Source organism: Ascaphus truei, chromosome 11 (genome assembly GCF_040206685.1).
Source record: "Ascaphus truei isolate aAscTru1 chromosome 11, aAscTru1.hap1, whole genome shotgun sequence".
NCBI lineage: Eukaryota > Metazoa > Chordata > Amphibia > Anura > Ascaphidae > Ascaphus > Ascaphus truei.
In genome coordinates this window covers 3,159,677-3,182,130 of record NC_134493.1, presented here as the reverse complement: position 1 = coordinate 3,182,130, position 22,454 = coordinate 3,159,677, and the positions used below count along the sequence as shown (strand labels likewise).

The 22,454-nt window shown below is 46.8% G+C and overlaps 14 pseudogenes; all 14 read right to left on the bottom strand.

Annotated features, from left to right (window-relative positions):
* Positions 1 to 648: 648 nt before the first annotated feature.
* On the bottom strand, positions 649 to 821 carry LOC142463748 (U1 spliceosomal RNA; annotated as a pseudogene).
* A 1,447-nt stretch (positions 822 to 2,268) lies between these two features.
* LOC142463747 (U1 spliceosomal RNA) lies at positions 2,269 to 2,441 on the bottom strand (annotated as a pseudogene).
* A 1,437-nt stretch (positions 2,442 to 3,878) lies between these two features.
* On the bottom strand, positions 3,879 to 4,051 carry LOC142463746 (U1 spliceosomal RNA; annotated as a pseudogene).
* Positions 4,052 to 5,572: 1,521 nt separating this feature from the next.
* On the bottom strand, positions 5,573 to 5,745 carry LOC142463745 (U1 spliceosomal RNA; annotated as a pseudogene).
* Positions 5,746 to 7,218: 1,473 nt separating this feature from the next.
* On the bottom strand, positions 7,219 to 7,391 carry LOC142463744 (U1 spliceosomal RNA; annotated as a pseudogene).
* A 1,461-nt stretch (positions 7,392 to 8,852) lies between these two features.
* Positions 8,853 to 9,025, bottom strand: LOC142463743 (U1 spliceosomal RNA; annotated as a pseudogene).
* A 1,440-nt stretch (positions 9,026 to 10,465) lies between these two features.
* On the bottom strand, positions 10,466 to 10,638 carry LOC142463742 (U1 spliceosomal RNA; annotated as a pseudogene).
* Positions 10,639 to 12,093: 1,455 nt separating this feature from the next.
* On the bottom strand, positions 12,094 to 12,266 carry LOC142463741 (U1 spliceosomal RNA; annotated as a pseudogene).
* Positions 12,267 to 13,751: 1,485 nt separating this feature from the next.
* On the bottom strand, positions 13,752 to 13,924 carry LOC142463730 (U1 spliceosomal RNA; annotated as a pseudogene).
* Positions 13,925 to 15,404: 1,480 nt separating this feature from the next.
* LOC142463718 (U1 spliceosomal RNA) lies at positions 15,405 to 15,577 on the bottom strand (annotated as a pseudogene).
* A 1,490-nt stretch (positions 15,578 to 17,067) lies between these two features.
* On the bottom strand, positions 17,068 to 17,240 carry LOC142463706 (U1 spliceosomal RNA; annotated as a pseudogene).
* A 1,468-nt stretch (positions 17,241 to 18,708) lies between these two features.
* LOC142463695 (U1 spliceosomal RNA) lies at positions 18,709 to 18,881 on the bottom strand (annotated as a pseudogene).
* Positions 18,882 to 20,367: 1,486 nt separating this feature from the next.
* On the bottom strand, positions 20,368 to 20,540 carry LOC142463684 (U1 spliceosomal RNA; annotated as a pseudogene).
* Positions 20,541 to 22,028: 1,488 nt separating this feature from the next.
* On the bottom strand, positions 22,029 to 22,201 carry LOC142463673 (U1 spliceosomal RNA; annotated as a pseudogene).
* Positions 22,202 to 22,454: the final 253 nt, after the last annotated feature.

Genomic DNA, 22,454 nt, shown 5'->3' with positions numbered 1-22,454 from the left:
ACAGAGACCCAGACATACCATGTAGAACTAGGGCGGGGAGGGGGTGAAATAAAAACCCCATATCCTGCAAGGAACGGCCATTTAAAAAAAAAAAATGAATCCAGATTTGTTTGTAAATGTGCTGCTTTATACAATATTTCAAAAGGCATCAAACATACAATTGTGACTTTGAAATCACCTATACATTGTGTATTGCACTTATCTCAGTATAATAATAGAGAGATTCGTATCTCAAACCAAAAAAAGAAAAGAAAACAATCAGCCAGAGAGGTGGACATTGGAAAGAGAGGGATACATTTTTACTGCTGCTGCTGCTGCTGCTGCTGCTGCTGCAGCGACTCATATTCTACAGTTCTTGGCCCTTTTTGTTTAGAATGTTTTTTTTCATGAATTATATGTGTTTCCGTATTTCCCATCCACCTGAATTTATTCCTAAATGTCTGCGCAGGTGCCTAATTGTCATTTCTCCCTGTTTGAGATGTTGCTACCTGGCTAGTTGGTTTGCTCCTTTTATGCCACAGTTATTGACCAGGCCCAAAGCCCAAGCAGTGGCAATAGCAGCTTGTCTGAACAAACACCTGTGCTGTGGGTGGTGGTTGTTGTTATTGTTGTTGATTTTTGTTTCTGTTTTTTCTAACAGTCGAAAAACAGGGGAGAGCGCGCACGCAGTCCCCCACTACCAGAAATTGTGCAGTCGAGTTTCCCGCATGTGGGGAAATCGCAGAGGTCAGCTAGCTCCAAGTGCAATGAGCAAGCCTCGCCCTGGGAGAGCCACCTGCAGGATCGTGGCTGTATAGTGTACTCCCCTGCCAGGTAAGTATGAGTTGGAATGGCGCTGGGGGGCAACTAGCCCTGTCCCAGGACAAGTGTCACCCTTGTGGAGAGAGCAGCCTGGTCATTGGTGCAGCGGCTACAGCGGCAGCAGCAAGCACCACAGTAGCTGAGGCCTAGTATCTGAGCCAGCACCTGCAGCAAGGATCAGCTTAGGCCATTCCATGCAAACATTTGTGCAGCAGCGAATATTTGTCAAACAACATAGATCGAAGACATCCCCTCCCTAGAAGCAAAGCCCCTCCCCCGCCCATCCGACAAGCACCCAGAGAAGCCAAGCTTCGCCGCAAGGTACTACTTCTTGGTTTTAAAAGGAAGAAGCAATCACTTTGAACACCGCTCAGCTCTGTCATTCCAGCTGGCGGAGAGACCGACAGACAGGGGGACAGACAGACAGGGGGACACCATATTTCTGGGGTGGCTTTCTACATCTTCCCTACCTGCTTGCACTCTCTCTGCTGCTGCTGCTGCTGCTGCTGCAGCATAAAAAGGGAGAGATGCCCAGTCCTGCTGGCAAACTTGACACTTTGCCCCTTACCAGCATGGCTGCTTACATGGCATTTGCATAAATATAGAAGCAAGCTAACACTGTCTGCTGCTCCCTGGATAGAGATAGATAGATAGATAGATAGATAGATAGATAGATAGATAGATATTGTTTTTGCACTGCTCAGCAGATAGTTTGCAATCTGTTGGTTTTAAATGCTGCTCTTTGTTACTTTGGAGCCTAGAAACTCTAGAACGTACTGTATACTCCCTTTGTGATATCATCACATGGGGTGGTCTGGCTACAGAGACCCAGACATACCATGTAGAACTAGGGCGGGGAGGGGGTGAAATAAAAACCCCATATCCTGCAAGGAACGGCCATTTAAAAAAAAAAATGAATCCAGATTTGTTTGTAAATGTGCTGCTTTATACAATATTTCAAAAGGCATCAAACATACAATTGTGACTTTGAAATCACCTATACATTGTGTATTGCACTTATCTCAGTATAATAATAGAGAGATTCGTATCTCAAACCAAAAAAAGAAAAGAAAACAATCAGCCAGAGAGGTGGACATTGGAAAGAGAGGGATACATTTTTACTGCTGCTGCTGCTGCTGCTGCTGCTGCTGCAGCGACTCATATTCTACAGTTCTTGGCCCTTTTTGTTTAGAATGTTTTTTTTCATGAATTATATGTGTTTCCGTATTTCCCATCCACCTGAATTTATTCCTAAATGTCTGCGCAGGTGCCTAATTGTCATTTCTCCCTGTTTGAGATGTTGCTACCTGGCTAGTTGGTTTGCTCCTTTTATGCCACAGTTATTGACCAGGCCCAAAGCCCAAGCAGTGGCAATAGCAGCTTGTCTGAACAAACACCTGTGCTGTGGGTGGTGGTTGTTGTTATTGTTGTTGATTTTTGTTTCTGTTTTTTCTAACAGTCGAAAAACAGGGGAGAGCGCGCACGCAGTCCCCCACTACCAGAAATTGTGCAGTCGAGTTTCCCGCATGTGGGGAAATCGCAGAGGTCAGCTAGCTCCAAGTGCAATGAGCAAGCCTCGCCCTGGGAGAGCCACCTGCAGGATCGTGGCTGTATAGTGTACTCCCCTGCCAGGTAAGTATGAGTTGGAATGGCGCTGGGGGGCAACTAGCCCTGTCCCAGGACAAGTGTCACCCTTGTGGAGAGAGCAGCCTGGTCATTGGTGCAGCGGCTACAGCGGCAGCAGCAAGCACCACAGTAGCTGAGGCCTAGTATCTGAGCCAGCACCTGCAGCAAGGATCAGCTTAGGCCATTCCATGCAAACATTTGTGCAGCAGCGAATATTTGTCAAACAACATAGATCGAAGACATCCCCTCCCTAGAAGCAAAGCCCCTCCCCCGCCCATCCGACAAGCACCCAGAGAAGCCAAGCTTCGCCGCAAGGTACTACTTCTTGGTTTTAAAAGGAAGAAGCAATCACTTTGAACACCGCTCAGCTCTGTCATTCCAGCTGGCGGAGAGACCGACAGACAGGGGGACAGACAGACAGGGGGACACCATATTTCTGGGGTGGCTTTCTACATCTTCCCTACCTGCTTGCACTCTCTCTGCTGCTGCTGCTGCTGCTGCTGCAGCATAAAAAGGGAGAGATGCCCAGTCCTGCTGGCAAACTTGACACTTTGCCCCTTACCAGCATGGCTGCTTACATGGCATTTGCATAAATATAGAAGCAAGCTAACACTGTCTGCTGCTCCCTGGATAGAGATAGATAGATAGATAGATAGATAGATAGATAGATAGATATTGTTTTTGCACTGCTCAGCAGATAGTTTGCAATCTGTTGGTTTTAAATGCTGCTCTTTGTTACTTTGGAGCCTAGAAACTCTAGAACGTACTGTATACTCCCTTTGTGATATCATCACATGGGGTGGTCTGGCTACAGAGACCCAGACATACCATGTAGAACTAGGGCGGGGAGGGGGTGAAATAAAAACCCCATATCCTGCAAGGAACGGCCATTTAAAAAAAAAAATGAATCCAGATTTGTTTGTAAATGTGCTGCTTTATACAATATTTCAAAAGGCATCAAACATACAATTGTGACTTTGAAATCACCTATACATTGTGTATTGCACTTATCTCAGTATAATAATAGAGAGATTCGTATCTCAAACCAAAAAAAGAAAAGAAAACAATCAGCCAGAGAGGTGGACATTGGAAAGAGAGGGATACATTTTTACTGCTGCTGCTGCTGCTGCTGCTGCTGCTGCTGCTGCAGCGACTCATATTCTACAGTTCTTGGCCCTTTTTGTTTAGAATGTTTTTTTTCATGAATTATATGTGTTTCCGTATTTCCCATCCACCTGAATTTATTCCTAAATATCTGCGCAGGTGCCTAATTGTCATTTCTCCCTGTTTGAGATGTTGCTACCTGGCTAGTTGGTTTGCTCCTTTTATGCCACAGTTATTGACCAGGCCCAAAGCCCAAGCAGTGGCAATAGCAGCTTGTCTGAACAAACACCTGTGCTGTGGGTGGTGGTTGTTGTTATTTGTTTCTGTTTTTTCTAACAGTCGAAAAACAGGGGAGAGCGCGCACGCAGTCCCCCACTACCAGAAATTGTGCAGTCGAGTTTCCCGCATGTGGGGAAATCGCAGAGGTCAGCTAGCTCCAAGTGCAATGAGCAAGCCTCGCCCTGGGAGAGCCACCTGCAGGATCGTGGCTGTATAGTGTACTCCCCTGCCAGGTAAGTATGAGTTGGAATGGCGCTGGGGGGCAACTAGCCCTGTCCCAGGACAAGTGTCACCCTTGTGGAGAGAGCAGCCTGGTCATTGGTGCAGCGGCTACAGCGGCAGCAGCAAGCACCACAGTAGCTGAGGCCTAGTATCTGAGCCAGCACCTGCAGCAAGGATCAGCTTAGGCCATTCCATGCAAACATTTGTGCAGCAGCGAATATTTGTCAAACAACATAGATCGAAGACATCCCCTCCCTAGAAGCAAAGCCCCTCCCCCGCCCATCCGACAAGCACCCAGAGAAGCCAAGCTTCGCCGCAAGGTACTACTTCTTGGTTTTAAAAGGAAGAAGCAATCACTTTGAACACCGCTCAGCTCTGTCATTCCAGCTGGCGGAGAGACCGACAGACAGGGGGACAGACAGACAGGGGGACACCATATTTCTGGGGTGGCTTTCTACATCTTCCCTACCTGCTTGCACTCTCTCTGCTGCTGCTGCTGCTGCTGCTGCTGCAGCATAAAAAGGGAGAGATGCCCAGTCCTGCTGGCAAACTTGACACTTTGCCCCTTACCAGCATGGCTGCTTACATGGCATTTGCATAAATATAGAAGCAAGCTAACACTGTCTGCTGCTCCCTGGATAGAGATAGATAGATAGATAGATAGATAGATAGATAGATAGATAGATAGATAGATAGATAGATATTGTTTTTGCACTGCTCAGCAGATAGTTTGCAATCTGTTGGTTTTAAATGCTGCTCTTTGTTACTTTGGAGCCTAGAAACTCTAGAACGTACTGTATACTCCCTTTGTGATATCATCACATGGGGTGGTCTGGCTACAGAGACCCAGACATACCATGTAGAACTAGGGCGGGGAGGGGGTGAAATAAAAACCCCATATCCTGCAAGGAACGGCCATTTAAAAAAAAAAATGAATCCAGATTTGTTTGTAAATGTGCTGCTTTATACAATATTTCAAAAGGCATCAAACATACAATTGTGACTTTGAAATCACCTATACATTGTGTATTGCACTTATCTCAGTATAATAATAGAGAGATTCGTATCTCAAACCAAAAAAAGAAAAGAAAACAATCAGCCAGAGAGGTGGACATTGGAAAGAGAGGGATACATTTTTACTGCTGCTGCTGCTGCTGCTGCTGCTGCTGCTGCTGCTGCTGCTGCTGCTGCTGCTGCTGCTGCTGCTGCTGCTGCTGCTGCTGCAGCGACTCATATTCTACAGTTCTTGGCCCTTTTTGTTTAGAATGTTTTTTTTCATGAATTATATGTGTTTCCGTATTTCCCAATCCACCTGAATTTATTCCTAAATGTCTGCGCAGGTGCCTAATTGTCATTTCTCCCTGTTTGAGATGTTGCTACCTGGCTAGTTGGTTTGCTCCTTTTATGCCACAGTTATTGACCAGGCCCAAAGCCCAATCAGTGGCAATAGCAGCTTGTCTGAACAAACACCTGTGCTGTGGGTGGTGGTTGTTGTTATTGTTGTTGATTTTTGTTTCTGTTTTTTCTAACAGTCGAAAAACAGGGGAGAGCGCGCACGCAGTCCCCCACTACCAGAAATTGTGCAGTCGAGTTTCCCGCATGTGGGGAAATCGCAGAGGTCAGCTAGCTCCAAGTGCAATGAGCAAGCCTCGCCCTGGGAGAGCCACCTGCAGGATCGTGGCTGTATAGTGTACTCCCCTGCCAGGTAAGTATGAGTTGGAATGGCGCTGGGGGGCAACTAGCCCTGTCCCAGGACAAGTGTCACCCTTGTGGAGAGAGCAGCCTGGTCATTGGTGCAGCGGCTACAGCGGCAGCAGCAAGCACCACAGTAGCTGAGGCCTAGTATCTGAGCCAGCACCTGCAGCAAGGATCAGCTTAGGCCATTCCATGCAAACATTTGTGCAGCAGCGAATATTTGTCAAACAACATAGATCGAAGACATCCCCTCCCTAGAAGCAAAGCCCCTCCCCCGCCCATCCGACAAGCACCCAGAGAAGCCAAGCTTCGCCGCAAGGTACTACTTCTTGGTTTTAAAAGGAAGAAGCAATCACTTTGAACACCGCTCAGCTCTGTCATTCCAGCTGGCGGAGAGACCGACAGACAGGGGGACAGACAGACAGGGGGACACCATATTTCTGGGGTGGCTTTCTACATCTTCCCTACCTGCTTGCACTCTCTCTGCTGCTGCTGCTGCTGCTGCTGCTGCTGCTGCAGCATAAAAAGGGAGAGATGCCCAGTCCTGCTGGCAAACTTGACACTTTGCCCCTTACCAGCATGGCTGCTTACATGGCATTTGCATAAATATAGAAGCAAGCTAACACTGTCTGCTGCTCCCTGGATAGAGATAGATAGATAGATAGATAGATAGATAGATAGATAGATAGATAGATAGATAGATAGATATTGTTTTTGCACTGCTCAGCAGATAGTTTGCAATCTGTTGGTTTTAAATGCTGCTCTTTGTTACTTTGGAGCCTAGAAACTCTAGAACGTACTGTATACTCCCTTTGTGATATCATCACATGGGGTGGTCTGGCTACAGAGACCCAGACATACCATGTAGAACTAGGGCGGGGAGGGGGTGAAATAAAAACCCCATATCCTGCAAGGAACGGCCATTTAAAAAAAAAAAATGAATCCAGATTTGTTTGTAAATGTGCTGCTTTATACAATATTTCAAAAGGCATCAAACATACAATTGTGACTTTGAAATCACCTATACATTGTGTATTGCACTTATCTCAGTATAATAATAGAGAGATTCGTATCTCAAACCAAAAAAAGAAAAGAAAACAATCAGCCAGAGAGGTGGACATTGGAAAGAGAGGGATACATTTTTACTGCTGCTGCTGCTGCTGCTGCTGCTGCTGCAGCGACTCATATTCTACAGTTCTTGGCCCTTTTTGTTTAGAATGTTTTTTTTCATGAATTATATGTGTTTCCGTATTTCCCATCCACCTGAATTTATTCCTAAATGTCTGCGCAGGTGCCTAATTGTCATTTCTCCCTGTTTGAGATGTTGCTACCTGGCTAGTTGGTTTGCTCCTTTTATGCCACAGTTATTGACCAGGCCCAAAGCCCAAGCAGTGGCAATAGCAGCTTGTCTGAACAAACACCTGTGCTGTGGGTGGTGGTTGTTGTTATTGTTGTTGATTTTTGTTTCTGTTTTTTCTAACAGTCGAAAAACAGGGGAGAGCGCGCACGCAGTCCCCCACTACCAGAAATTGTGCAGTCGAGTTTCCCGCATGTGGGGAAATCGCAGAGGTCAGCTAGCTCCAAGTGCAATGAGCAAGCCTCGCCCTGGGAGAGCCACCTGCAGGATCGTGGCTGTATAGTGTACTCCCCTGCCAGGTAAGTATGAGTTGGAATGGCGCTGGGGGGCAACTAGCCCTGTCCCAGGACAAGTGTCACCCTTGTGGAGAGAGCAGCCTGGTCATTGGTGCAGCGGCTACAGCGGCAGCAGCAAGCACCACAGTAGCTGAGGCCTAGTATCTGAGCCAGCACCTGCAGCAAGGATCAGCTTAGGCCATTCCATGCAAACATTTGTGCAGCAGCGAATATTTGTCAAACAACATAGATCGAAGACATCCCCTCCCTAGAAGCAAAGCCCCTCCCCCGCCCATCCGACAAGCACCCAGAGAAGCCAAGCTTCGCCGCAAGGTACTACTTCTTGGTTTTAAAAGGAAGAAGCAATCACTTTGAACACCGCTCAGCTCTGTCATTCCAGCTGGCGGAGAGACCGACAGACAGGGGGACAGACAGACAGGGGGACACCATATTTCTGGGGTGGCTTTCTACATCTTCCCTACCTGCTTGCACTCTCTCTGCTGCTGCTGCTGCTGCTGCTGCAGCATAAAAAGGGAGAGATGCCCAGTCCTGCTGGCAAACTTGACACTTTGCCCCTTACCAGCATGGCTGCTTACATGGCATTTGCATAAATATAGAAGCAAGCTAACACTGTCTGCTGCTCCCTGGATAGAGATAGATAGATAGATAGATAGATAGATAGATAGATAGATAGATAGATAGATATTGTTTTTGCACTGCTCAGCAGATAGTTTGCAATCTGTTGGTTTTAAATGCTGCTCTTTGTTACTTTGGAGCCTAGAAACTCTAGAACGTACTGTATACTCCCTTTGTGATATCATCACATGGGGTGGTCTGGCTACAGAGACCCAGACATACCATGTAGAACTAGGGCGGGGAGGGGGTGAAATAAAAACCCCATATCCTGCAAGGAACGGCCATTTAAAAAAAAAAATGAATCCAGATTTGTTTGTAAATGTGCTGCTTTATACAATATTTCAAAAGGCATCAAACATACAATTGTGACTTTGAAATCACCTATACATTGTGTATTGCACTTATCTCAGTATAATAATAGAGAGATTCGTATCTCAAACCAAAAAAAGAAAAGAAAACAATCAGCCAGAGAGGTGGACATTGGAAAGAGAGGGATACATTTTTACTGCTGCTGCTGCTGCTGCTGCTGCTGCTGCTGCTGCAGCGACTCATATTCTACAGTTCTTGGCCCTTTTTGTTTAGAATGTTTTTTTTCATGAATTATATGTGTTTCCGTATTTCCCATCCACCTGAATTTATTCCTAAATATCTGCGCAGGTGCCTAATTGTCATTTCTCCCTGTTTGAGATGTTGCTACCTGGCTAGTTGGTTTGCTCCTTTTATGCCACAGTTATTGACCAGGCCCAAAGCCCAAGCAGTGGCAATAGCAGCTTGTCTGAACAAACACCTGTGCTGTGGGTGGTGGTTGTTGTTATTGTTGTTGATTTTTGTTTCTGTTTTTTCTAACAGTCGAAAAACAGGGGAGAGCGCGCACGCAGTCCCCCACTACCAGAAATTGTGCAGTCGAGTTTCCCGCATGTGGGGAAATCGCAGAGGTCAGCTAGCTCCAAGTGCAATGAGCAAGCCTCGCCCTGGGAGAGCCACCTGCAGGATCGTGGCTGTATAGTGTACTCCCCTGCCAGGTAAGTATGAGTTGGAATGGCGCTGGGGGGCAACTAGCCCTGTCCCAGGACAAGTGTCACCCTTGTGGAGAGAGCAGCCTGGTCATTGGTGCAGCGGCTACAGCGGCAGCAGCAAGCACCACAGTAGCTGAGGCCTAGTATCTGAGCCAGCACCTGCAGCAAGGATCAGCTTAGGCCATTCCATGCAAACATTTGTGCAGCAGCGAATATTTGTCAAACAACATAGATCGAAGACATCCCCTCCCTAGAAGCAAAGCCCCTCCCCCGCCCATCCGACAAGCACCCAGAGAAGCCAAGCTTCGCCGCAAGGTACTACTTCTTGGTTTTAAAAGGAAGAAGCAATCACTTTGAACACCGCTCAGCTCTGTCATTCCAGCTGGCGGAGAGACCGACAGACAGGGGGACAGACAGACAGGGGGACACCATATTTCTGGGGTGGCTTTCTACATCTTCCCTACCTGCTTGCACTCTCTCTGCTGCTGCTGCTGCTGCTGCTGCAGCATAAAAAGGGAGAGATGCCCAGTCCTGCTGGCAAACTTGACACTTTGCCCCTTACCAGCATGGCTGCTTACATGGCATTTGCATAAATATAGAAGCAAGCTAACACTGTCTGCTGCTCCCTGGATAGAGATAGATAGATAGATAGATAGATAGATAGATAGATATTGTTTTTGCACTGCTCAGCAGATAGTTTGCAATCTGTTGGTTTTAAATGCTGCTCTTTGTTACTTTGGAGCCTAGAAACTCTAGAACGTACTGTATACTCCCTTTGTGATATCATCACATGGGGTGGTCTGGCTACAGAGACCCAGACATACCATGTAGAACTAGGGCGGGGAGGGGGTGAAATAAAAACCCCATATCCTGCAAGGAACGGCCATTTAAAAAAAAAAAATGAATCCAGATTTGTTTGTAAATGTGCTGCTTTATACAATATTTCAAAAGGCATCAAACATACAATTGTGACTTTGAAATCACCTATACATTGTGTATTGCACTTATCTCAGTATAATAATAGAGAGATTCGTATCTCAAACCAAAAAAAGAAAAGAAAACAATCAGCCAGAGAGGTGGACATTGGAAAGAGAGGGATACATTTTTACTGCTGCTGCTGCTGCTGCTGCTGCTGCTGCAGCGACTCATATTCTACAGTTCTTGGCCCTTTTTGTTTAGAATGTTTTTTTTCATGAATTATATGTGTTTCCGTATTTCCCATCCACCTGAATTTATTCCTAAATGTCTGCGCAGGTGCCTAATTGTCATTTCTCCCTGTTTGAGATGTTGCTACCTGGCTAGTTGGTTTGCTCCTTTTATGCCACAGTTATTGACCAGGCCCAAAGCCCAAGCAGTGGCAATAGCAGCTTGTCTGAACAAACACCTGTGCTGTGGGTGGTGGTTGTTGTTATTGTTGTTGATTTTTGTTTCTGTTTTTTCTAACAGTCGAAAAACAGGGGAGAGCGCGCACGCAGTCCCCCACTACCAGAAATTGTGCAGTCGAGTTTCCCGCATGTGGGGAAATCGCAGAGGTCAGCTAGCTCCAAGTGCAATGAGCAAGCCTCGCCCTGGGAGAGCCACCTGCAGGATCGTGGCTGTATAGTGTACTCCCCTGCCAGGTAAGTATGAGTTGGAATGGCGCTGGGGGGCAACTAGCCCTGTCCCAGGACAAGTGTCACCCTTGTGGAGAGAGCAGCCTGGTCATTGGTGCAGCGGCTACAGCGGCAGCAGCAAGCACCACAGTAGCTGAGGCCTAGTATCTGAGCCAGCACCTTCTGCAAGGATCAGCTTAGGCCATTCCATGCAAACATTTGTGCAGCAGCGAATATTTGTCAAACAACATAGATCGAAGACATCCCCTCCCTAGAAGCAAAGCCCCTCCCCCGCCCATCCGACAAGCACCCAGAGAAGCCAAGCTTCGCCGCAAGGTACTACTTCTTGGTTTTAAAAGGAAGAAGCAATCACTTTGAACACCGCTCAGCTCTGTCATTCCAGCTGGCGGAGAGACCGACAGACAGGGGGACAGACAGACAGGGGGACACCATATTTCTGGGGTGGCTTTCTACATCTTCCCTACCTGCTTGCACTCTCTCTGCTGCTGCTGCTGCTGCTGCTGCAGCATAAAAAGGGAGAGATGCCCAGTCCTGCTGGCAAACTTGACACTTTGCCCCTTACCAGCATGGCTGCTTACATGGCATTTGCATAAATATAGAAGCAAGCTAACACTGTCTGCTGCTCCCTGGATAGAGATAGATAGATAGATAGATAGATAGATAGATAGATAGATATTGTTTTTGCACTGCTCAGCAGATAGTTTGCAATCTGTTGGTTTTAAATGCTGCTCTTTGTTACTTTGGAGCCTAGAAACTCTAGAACGTACTGTATACTCCCTTTGTGATATCATCACATGGGGTGGTCTGGCTACAGAGACCCAGACATACCATGTAGAACTAGGGCGGGGAGGGGGTGAAATAAAAACCCCATATCCTGCAAGGAACGGCCATTTAAAAAAAAAAATGAATCCAGATTTGTTTGTAAATGTGCTGCTTTATACAATATTTCAAAAGGCATCAAACATACAATTGTGACTTTGAAATCACCTATACATTGTGTATTGCACTTATCTCAGTATAATAATAGAGAGATTCGTATCTCAAACCAAAAAAAGAAAAGAAAACAATCAGCCAGAGAGGTGGACATTGGAAAGAGAGGGATACATTTTTACTGCTGCTGCTGCTGCTGCTGCTGCTGCTGCTGCTGCTGCTGCAGCGACTCATATTCTACAGTTCTTGGCCCTTTTTGTTTAGAATGTTTTTTTTCATGAATTATATGTGTTTCCGTATTTCCCATCCACCTGAATTTATTCCTAAATATCTGCGCAGGTGCCTAATTGTCATTTCTCCCTGTTTGAGATGTTGCTACCTGGCTAGTTGGTTTGCTCCTTTTATGCCACAGTTATTGACCAGGCCCAAAGCCCAAGCAGTGGCAATAGCAGCTTGTCTGAACAAACACCTGTGCTGTGGGTGGTGGTTGTTGTTATTGTTGTTGATTTTTGTTTCTGTTTTTTCTAACAGTCGAAAAACAGGGGAGAGCGCGCACGCAGTCCCCCACTACCAGAAATTGTGCAGTCGAGTTTCCCGCATGTGGGGAAATCGCAGAGGTCAGCTAGCTCCAAGTGCAATGAGCAAGCCTCGCCCTGGGAGAGCCACCTGCAGGATCGTGGCTGTATAGTGTACTCCCCTGCCAGGTAAGTATGAGTTGGAATGGCGCTGGGGGGCAACTAGCCCTGTCCCAGGACAAGTGTCACCCTTGTGGAGAGAGCAGCCTGGTCATTGGTGCAGCGGCTACAGCGGCAGCAGCAAGCACCACAGTAGCTGAGGCCTAGTATCTGAGCCAGCACCTGCAGCAAGGATCAGCTTAGGCCATTCCATGCAAACATTTGTGCAGCAGCGAATATTTGTCAAACAACATAGATCGAAGACATCCCCTCCCTAGAAGCAAAGCCCCTCCCCCGCCCATCCGACAAGCACCCAGAGAAGCCAAGCTTCGCCGCAAGGTACTACTTCTTGGTTTTAAAAGGAAGAAGCAATCACTTTGAACACCGCTCAGCTCTGTCATTCCAGCTGGCGGAGAGACCGACAGACAGGGGGACAGACAGACAGGGGGACACCATATTTCTGGGGTGGCTTTCTACATCTTCCCTACCTGCTTGCACTCTCTCTGCTGCTGCTGCTGCTGCTGCTGCAGCATAAAAAGGGAGAGATGCCCAGTCCTGCTGGCAAACTTGACACTTTGCCCCTTACCAGCATGGCTGCTTACATGGCATTTGCATAAATATAGAAGCAAGCTAACACTGTCTGCTGCTCCCTGGATAGAGATAGATAGATAGATAGATAGATAGATAGATAGATAGATAGATAGATATTGTTTTTGCACTGCTCAGCAGATAGTTTGCAATCTGTTGGTTTTAAATGCTGCTCTTTGTTACTTTGGAGCCTAGAAACTCTAGAACGTACTGTATACTCCCTTTGTGATATCATCACATGGGGTGGTCTGGCTACAGAGACCCAGACATACCATGTAGAACTAGGGCGGGGAGGGGGTGAAATAAAAACCCCATATCCTGCAAGGAACGGCCATTTAAAAAAAAAAATGAATCCAGATTTGTTTGTAAATGTGCTGCTTTATACAATATTTCAAAAGGCATCAAACATACAATTGTGACTTTGAAATCACCTATACATTGTGTATTGCACTTATCTCAGTATAATAATAGAGAGATTCGTATCTCAAACCAAAAAAAGAAAAGAAAACAATCAGCCAGAGAGGTGGACATTGGAAAGAGAGGGATACATTTTTACTGCTGCTGCTGCTGCTGCTGCTGCTGCTGCTGCTGCTGCTGCTGCTGCTGCTGCTGCTGCTGCAGCGACTCATATTCTACAGTTCTTGGCCCTTTTTGTTTAGAATGTTTTTTTTCATGAATTATATGTGTTTCCGTATTTCCCAATCCACCTGAATTTATTCCTAAATGTCTGCGCAGGTGCCTAATTGTCATTTCTCCCTGTTTGAGATGTTGCTACCTGGCTAGTTGGTTTGCTCCTTTTATGCCACAGTTATTGACCAGGCCCAAAGCCCAATCAGTGGCAATAGCAGCTTGTCTGAACAAACACCTGTGCTGTGGGTGGTGGTTGTTGTTATTGTTGTTGATTTTTGTTTCTGTTTTTTCTAACAGTCGAAAAACAGGGGAGAGCGCGCACGCAGTCCCCCACTACCAGAAATTGTGCAGTCGAGTTTCCCGCATGTGGGGAAATCGCAGAGGTCAGCTAGCTCCAAGTGCAATGAGCAAGCCTCGCCCTGGGAGAGCCACCTGCAGGATCGTGGCTGTATAGTGTACTCCCCTGCCAGGTAAGTATGAGTTGGAATGGCGCTGGGGGGCAACTAGCCCTGTCCCAGGACAAGTGTCACCCTTGTGGAGAGAGCAGCCTGGTCATTGGTGCAGCGGCTACAGCGGCAGCAGCAAGCACCACAGTAGCTGAGGCCTAGTATCTGAGCCAGCACCTGCAGCAAGGATCAGCTTAGGCCATTCCATGCAAACATTTGTGCAGCAGCGAATATTTGTCAAACAACATAGATCGAAGACATCCCCTCCCTAGAAGCAAAGCCCCTCCCCCGCCCATCCGACAAGCACCCAGAGAAGCCAAGCTTCGCCGCAAGGTACTACTTCTTGGTTTTAAAAGGAAGAAGCAATCACTTTGAACACCGCTCAGCTCTGTCATTCCAGCTGGCGGAGAGACCGACAGACAGGGGGACAGACAGACAGGGGGACACCATATTTCTGGGGTGGCTTTCTACATCTTCCCTACCTGCTTGCACTCTCTCTGCTGCTGCTGCTGCTGCTGCTGCAGCATAAAAAGGGAGAGATGCCCAGTCCTGCTGGCAAACTTGACACTTTGCCCCTTACCAGCATGGCTGCTTACATGGCATTTGCATAAATATAGAAGCAAGCTAACACTGTCTGCTGCTCCCTGGATAGAGATAGATAGATAGATAGATAGATAGATAGATAGATAGATAGATAGATAGATAGATAGATAGATAGATAGATAGATATTGTTTTTGCACTGCTCAGCAGATAGTTTGCAATCTGTTGGTTTTAAATGCTGCTCTTTGTTACTTTGGAGCCTAGAAACTCTAGAACGTACTGTATACTCCCTTTGTGATATCATCACATGGGGTGGTCTGGCTACAGAGACCCAGACATACCATGTAGAACTAGGGCGGGGAGGGGGTGAAATAAAAACCCCATATCCTGCAAGGAACGGCCATTTAAAAAAAAAAAATGAATCCAGATTTGTTTGTAAATGTGCTGCTTTATACAATATTTCAAAAGGCATCAAACATACAATTGTGACTTTGAAATCACCTATACATTGTGTATTGCACTTATCTCAGTATAATAATAGAGAGATTCGTATCTCAAACCAAAAAAAGAAAAGAAAACAATCAGCCAGAGAGGTGGACATTGGAAAGAGAGGGATACATTTTTACTGCTGCTGCTGCTGCTGCTGCTGCTGCTGCAGCGACTCATATTCTACAGTTCTTGGCCCTTTTTGTTTAGAATGTTTTTTTTCATGAATTATATGTGTTTCCGTATTTCCCATCCACCTGAATTTATTCCTAAATGTCTGCGCAGGTGCCTAATTGTCATTTCTCCCTGTTTGAGATGTTGCTACCTGGCTAGTTGGTTTGCTCCTTTTATGCCACAGTTATTGACCAGGCCCAAAGCCCAAGCAGTGGCAATAGCAGCTTGTCTGAACAAACACCTGTGCTGTGGGTGGTGGTTGTTGTTATTGTTGTTGATTTTTGTTTCTGTTTTTTCTAACAGTCGAAAAACAGGGGAGAGCGCGCACGCAGTCCCCCACTACCAGAAATTGTGCAGTCGAGTTTCCCGCATGTGGGGAAATCGCAGAGGTCAGCTAGCTCCAAGTGCAATGAGCAAGCCTCGCCCTGGGAGAGCCACCTGCAGGATCGTGGCTGTATAGTGTACTCCCCTGCCAGGTAAGTATGAGTTGGAATGGCGCTGGGGGGCAACTAGCCCTGTCCCAGGACAAGTGTCACCCTTGTGGAGAGAGCAGCCTGGTCATTGGTGCAGCGGCTACAGCGGCAGCAGCAAGCACCACAGTAGCTGAGGCCTAGTATCTGAGCCAGCACCTGCAGCAAGGATCAGCTTAGGCCATTCCATGCAAACATTTGTGCAGCAGCGAATATTTGTCAAACAACATAGATCGAAGACATCCCCTCCCTAGAAGCAAAGCCCCTCCCCCGCCCATCCGACAAGCACCCAGAGAAGCCAAGCTTCGCCGCAAGGTACTACTTCTTGGTTTTAAAAGGAAGAAGCAATCACTTTGAACACCGCTCAGCTCTGTCATTCCAGCTGGCGGAGAGACCGACAGACAGGGGGACAGACAGACAGGGGGACACCATATTTCTGGGGTGGCTTTCTACATCTTCCCTACCTGCTTGCACTCTCTCTGCTGCTGCTGCTGCTGCTGCTGCAGCATAAAAAGGGAGAGATGCCCAGTCCTGCTGGCAAACTTGACACTTTGCCCCTTACCAGCATGGCTGCTTACATGGCATTTGCATAAATATAGAAGCAAGCTAACACTGTCTGCTGCTCCCTGGATAGAGATAGATAGATAGATAGATAGATAGATAGATAGATAGATAGATATTGTTTTTGCACTGCTCAGCAGATAGTTTGCAATCTGTTGGTTTTAAATGCTGCTCTTTGTTACTTTGGAGCCTAGAAACTCTAGAACGTACTGTATACTCCCTTTGTGATATCATCACATGGGGTGGTCTGGCTACAGAGACCCAGACATACCATGTAGAACTAGGGCGGGGAGGGGGTGAAATAAAAACCCCATATCCTGCAAGGAACGGCCATTTAAAAAAAAAAATGAATCCAGATTTGTTTGTAAATGTGCTGCTTTATACAATATTTCAAAAGGCATCAAACATACAATTGTGACTTTGAAATCACCTATACATTGTGTATTGCACTTATCTCAGTATAATAATAGAGAGATTCGTATCTCAAACCAAAAAAAGAAAAGAAAACAATCAGCCAGAGAGGTGGACATTGGAAAGAGAGGGATACATTTTTACTGCTGCTGCTGCTGCTGCTGCTGCTGCTGCTGCTGCTGCTGCTGCTGCTGCTGCTGCTGCTGCTGCTGCTGCAGCGACTCATATTCTACAGTTCTTGGCCCTTTTTGTTTAGAATGTTTTTTTTCATGAATTATATGTGTTTCCGTATTTCCCAATCCACCTGAATTTATTCCTAAATGTCTGCGCAGGTGCCTAATTGTCATTTCTCCCTGTTTGAGATGTTGCTACCTGGCTAGTTGGTTTGCTCCTTTTATGCCACAGTTATTGACCAGGCCCAAAGCCCAATCAGTGGCAATAGCAGCTTGTCTGAACAAACACCTGTGCTGTGGGTGGTGGTTGTTGTTATTGTTGTTGATTTTTGTTTCTGTTTTTTCTAACAGTCGAAAAACAGGGGAGAGCGCGCACGCAGTCCCCCACTACCAGAAATTGTGCAGTCGAGTTTCCCGCATGTGGGGAAATCGCAGAGGTCAGCTAGCTCCAAGTGCAATGAGCAAGCCTCGCCCTGGGAGAGCCACCTGCAGGATCGTGGCTGTATAGTGTACTCCCCTGCCAGGTAAGTATGAGTTGGAATGGCGCTGGGGGGCAACTAGCCCTGTCCCAGGACAAGTGTCACCCTTGTGGAGAGAGCAGCCTGGTCATTGGTGCAGCGGCTACAGCGGCAGCAGCAAGCACCACAGTAGCTGAGGCCTAGTATCTGAGCCAGCACCTGCAGCAAGGATCAGCTTAGGCCATTCCATGCAAACATTTGTGCAGCAGCGAATATTTGTCAAACAACATAGATCGAAGACATCCCCTCCCTAGAAGCAAAGCCCCTCCCCCGCCCATCCGACAAGCACCCAGAGAAGCCAAGCTTCGCCGCAAGGTACTACTTCTTGGTTTTAAAAGGAAGAAGCAATCACTTTGAACACCGCTCAGCTCTGTCATTCCAGCTGGCGGAGAGACCGACAGACAGGGGGACAGACAGACAGGGGGACACCATATTTCTGGGGTGGCTTTCTACATCTTCCCTACCTGCTTGCACTCTCTCTGCTGCTGCTGCTGCTGCTGCTGCAGCATAAAAAGGGAGAGATGCCCAGTCCTGCTGGCAAACTTGACACTTTGCCCCTTACCAGCATGGCTGCTTACATGGCATTTGCATAAATATAGAAGCAAGCTAACACTGTCTGCTGCTCCCTGGATAGAGATAGATAGATAGATAGATAGATAGATAGATAGATAGATAGATAGATAGATAGATAGATAGATATTGTTTTTGCACTGCTCAGCAGATAGTTTGCAATCTGTTGGTTTTAAATGCTGCTCTTTGTTACTTTGGAGCCTAGAAACTCTAGAACGTACTGTATACTCCCTTTGTGATATCATCACATGGGGTGGTCTGGCTACAGAGACCCAGACATACCATGTAGAACTAGGGCGGGGAGGGGGTGAAATAAAAACCCCATATCCTGCAAGGAACGGCCATTTAAAAAAAAAAAATGAATCCAGATTTGTTTGTAAATGTGCTGCTTTATACAATATTTCAAAAGGCATCAAACATACAATTGTGACTTTGAAATCACCTATACATTGTGTATTGCACTTATCTCAGTATAATAATAGAGAGATTCGTATCTCAAACCAAAAAAAGAAAAGAAAACAATCAGCCAGAGAGGTGGACATTGGAAAGAGAGGGATACATTTTTACTGCTGCTGCTGCTGCTGCTGCTGCTGCTGCAGCGACTCATATTCTACAGTTCTTGGCCCTTTTTGTTTAGAATGTTTTTTTTCATGAATTATATGTGTTTCCGTATTTCCCATCCACCTGAATTTATTCCTAAATGTCTGCGCAGGTGCCTAATTGTCATTTCTCCCTGTTTGAGATGTTGCTACCTGGCTAGTTGGTTTGCTCCTTTTATGCCACAGTTATTGACCAGGCCCAAAGCCCAAGCAGTGGCAATAGCAGCTTGTCTGAACAAACACCTGTGCTGTGGGTGGTGGTTGTTGTTATTGTTGTTGATTTTTGTTTCTGTTTTTTCTAACAGTCGAAAAACAGGGGAGAGCGCGCACGCAGTCCCCCACTACCAGAAATTGTGCAGTCGAGTTTCCCGCATGTGGGGAAATCGCAGAGGTCAGCTAGCTCCAAGTGCAATGAGCAAGCCTCGCCCTGGGAGAGCCACCTGCAGGATCGTGGCTGTATAGTGTACTCCCCTGCCAGGTAAGTATGAGTTGGAATGGCGCTGGGGGGCAACTAGCCCTGTCCCAGGACAAGTGTCACCCTTGTGGAGAGAGCAGCCTGGTCATTGGTGCAGCGGCTACAGCGGCAGCAGCAAGCACCACAGTAGCTGAGGCCTAGTATCTGAGCCAGCACCTGCAGCAAGGATCAGCTTAGGCCATTCCATGCAAACATTTGTGCAGCAGCGAATATTTGTCAAACAACATAGATCGAAGACATCCCCTCCCTAGAAGCAAAGCCCCTCCCCCGCCCATCCGACAAGCACCCAGAGAAGCCAAGCTTCGCCGCAAGGTACTACTTCTTGGTTTTAAAAGGAAGAAGCAATCACTTTGAACACCGCTCAGCTCTGTCATTCCAGCTGGCGGAGAGACCGACAGACAGGGGGACAGACAGACAGGGGGACACCATATTTCTGGGGTGGCTTTCTACATCTTCCCTACCTGCTTGCACTCTCTCTGCTGCTGCTGCTGCTGCTGCTGCAGCATAAAAAGGGAGAGATGCCCAGTCCTGCTGGCAAACTTGACACTTTGCCCCTTACCAGCATGGCTGCTTACATGGCATTTGCATAAATATAGAAGCAAGCTAACACTGTCTGCTGCTCCCTGGATAGAGATAGATAGATAGATAGATAGATAGATAGATAGATAGATAGATAGATAGATATTGTTTTTGCACTGCTCAGCAGATAGTTTGCAATCTGTTGGTTTTAAATGCTGCTCTTTGTTACTTTGGAGCCTAGAAACTCTAGAACGTACTGTATACTCCCTTTGTGATATCATCACATGGGGTGGTCTGGCTACAGAGACCCAGACATACCATGTAGAACTAGGGCGGGGAGGGGGTGAAATAAAAACCCCATATCCTGCAAGGAACGGCCATTTAAAAAAAAAAATGAATCCAGATTTGTTTGTAAATGTGCTGCTTTATACAATATTTCAAAAGGCATCAAACATACAATTGTGACTTTGAAATCACCTATACATTGTGTATTGCACTTATCTCAGTATAATAATAGAGAGATTCGTATCTCAAACCAAAAAAAGAAAAGAAAACAATCAGCCAGAGAGGTGGACATTGGAAAGAGAGGGATACATTTTTACTGCTGCTGCTGCTGCTGCTGCTGCTGCTGCTGCTGCTGCTGCTGCTGCTGCTGCTGCTGCAGCGACTCATATTCTACAGTTCTTGGCCCTTTTTGTTTAGAATGTTTTTTTTCATGAATTATATGTGTTTCCGTATTTCCCAATCCACCTGAATTTATTCCTAAATGTCTGCGCAGGTGCCTAATTGTCATTTCTCCCTGTTTGAGATGTTGCTACCTGGCTAGTTGGTTTGCTCCTTTTATGCCACAGTTATTGACCAGGCCCAAAGCCCAATCAGTGGCAATAGCAGCTTGTCTGAACAAACACCTGTGCTGTGGGTGGTGGTTGTTGTTATTGTTGTTGATTTTTGTTTCTGTTTTTTCTAACAGTCGAAAAACAGGGGAGAGCGCGCACGCAGTCCCCCACTACCAGAAATTGTGCAGTCGAGTTTCCCGCATGTGGGGAAATCGCAGAGGTCAGCTAGCTCCAAGTGCAATGAGCAAGCCTCGCCCTGGGAGAGCCACCTGCAGGATCGTGGCTGTATAGTGTACTCCCCTGCCAGGTAAGTATGAGTTGGAATGGCGCTGGGGGGCAACTAGCCCTGTCCCAGGACAAGTGTCACCCTTGTGGAGAGAGCAGCCTGGTCATTGGTGCAGCGGCTACAGCGGCAGCAGCAAGCACCACAGTAGCTGAGGCCTAGTATCTGAGCCAGCACCTGCAGCAAGGATCAGCTTAGGCCATTCCATGCAAACATTTGTGCAGCAGCGAATATTTGTCAAACAACATAGATCGAAGACATCCCCTCCCTAGAAGCAAAGCCCCTCCCCCGCCCATCCGACAAGCACCCAGAGAAGCCAAGCTTCGCCGCAAGGTACTACTTCTTGGTTTTAAAAGGAAGAAGCAATCACTTTGAACACCGCTCAGCTCTGTCATTCCAGCTGGCGGAGAGACCGACAGACAGGGGGACAGACAGACAGGGGGACACCATATTTCTGGGGTGGCTTTCTACATCTTCCCTACCTGCTTGCACTCTCTCTGCTGCTGCTGCTGCTGCTGCTGCTGCTGCAGCATAAAAAGGGAGAGATGCCCAGTCCTGCTGGCAAACTTGACACTTTGCCCCTTACCAGCATGGCTGCTTACATGGCATTTGCATAAATATAGAAGCAAGCTAACACTGTCTGCTGCTCCCTGGATAGAGATAGATAGATAGATAGATAGATAGATAGATATTGTTTTTGCACTGCTCAGCAGATAGTTTGCAATCTGTTGGTTTTAAATGCTGCTCTTTGTTACTTTGGAGCCTAGAAACTCTAGAACGTACTGTATACTCCCTTTGTGATATCATCACATGGGGTGGTCTGGCTACAGAGACCCAGACATACCATGTAGAACTAGGGCGGGGAGGGGGTGAAATAAAAACCCCATATCCTGCAAGGAACGGCCATTTAAAAAAAAAAAATGAATCCAGATTTGTTTGTAAATGTGCTGCTTTATACAATATTTCAAAAGGCATCAAACATACAATTGTGACTTTGAAATCACCTATACATTGTGTATTGCACTTATCTCAGTATAATAATAGAGAGATTCGTATCTCAAACCAAAAAAAGAAAAGAAAACAATCAGCCAGAGAGGTGGACATTGGAAAGAGAGGGATACATTTTTACTGCTGCTGCTGCTGCTGCTGCTGCTGCTGCTGCTGCTGCTGCTGCTGCTGCTGCTGCTGCTGCTGCTGCTGCTGCAGCGACTCATATTCTACAGTTCTTGGCCCTTTTTGTTTAGAATGTTTTTTTTCATGAATTATATGTGTTTCCGTATTTCCCAATCCACCTGAATTTATTCCTAAATGTCTGCGCAGGTGCCTAATTGTCATTTCTCCCTGTTTGAGATGTTGCTACCTGGCTAGTTGGTTTGCTCCTTTTATGCCACAGTTATTGACCAGGCCCAAAGCCCAAGCAGTGGCAATAGCAGCTTGTCTGAACAAACACCTGTGCTGTGGGTGGTGGTTGTTGTTATTGTTGTTGATTTTTGTTTCTGTTTTTTCTAACAGTCGAAAAACAGGGGAGAGCGCGCACGCAGTCCCCCACTACCAGAAATTGTGCAGTCGAGTTTCCCGCATGTGGGGAAATCGCAGAGGTCAGCTAGCTCCAAGTGCAATGAGCAAGCCTCGCCCTGGGAGAGCCACCTGCAGGATCGTGGCTGTATAGTGTACTCCCCTGCCAGGTAAGTATGAGTTGGAATGGCGCTGGGGGGCAACTAGCCCTGTCCCAGGACAAGTGTCACCCTTGTGGAGAGAGCAGCCTGGTCATTGGTGCAGCGGCTACAGCGGCAGCAGCAAGCACCACAGTAGCTGAGGCCTAGTATCTGAGCCAGCACCTGCAGCAAGGATCAGCTTAGGCCATTCCATGCAAACATTTGTGCAGCAGCGAATATTTGTCAAACAACATAGATCGAAGACATCCCCTCCCTAGAAGCAAAGCCCCT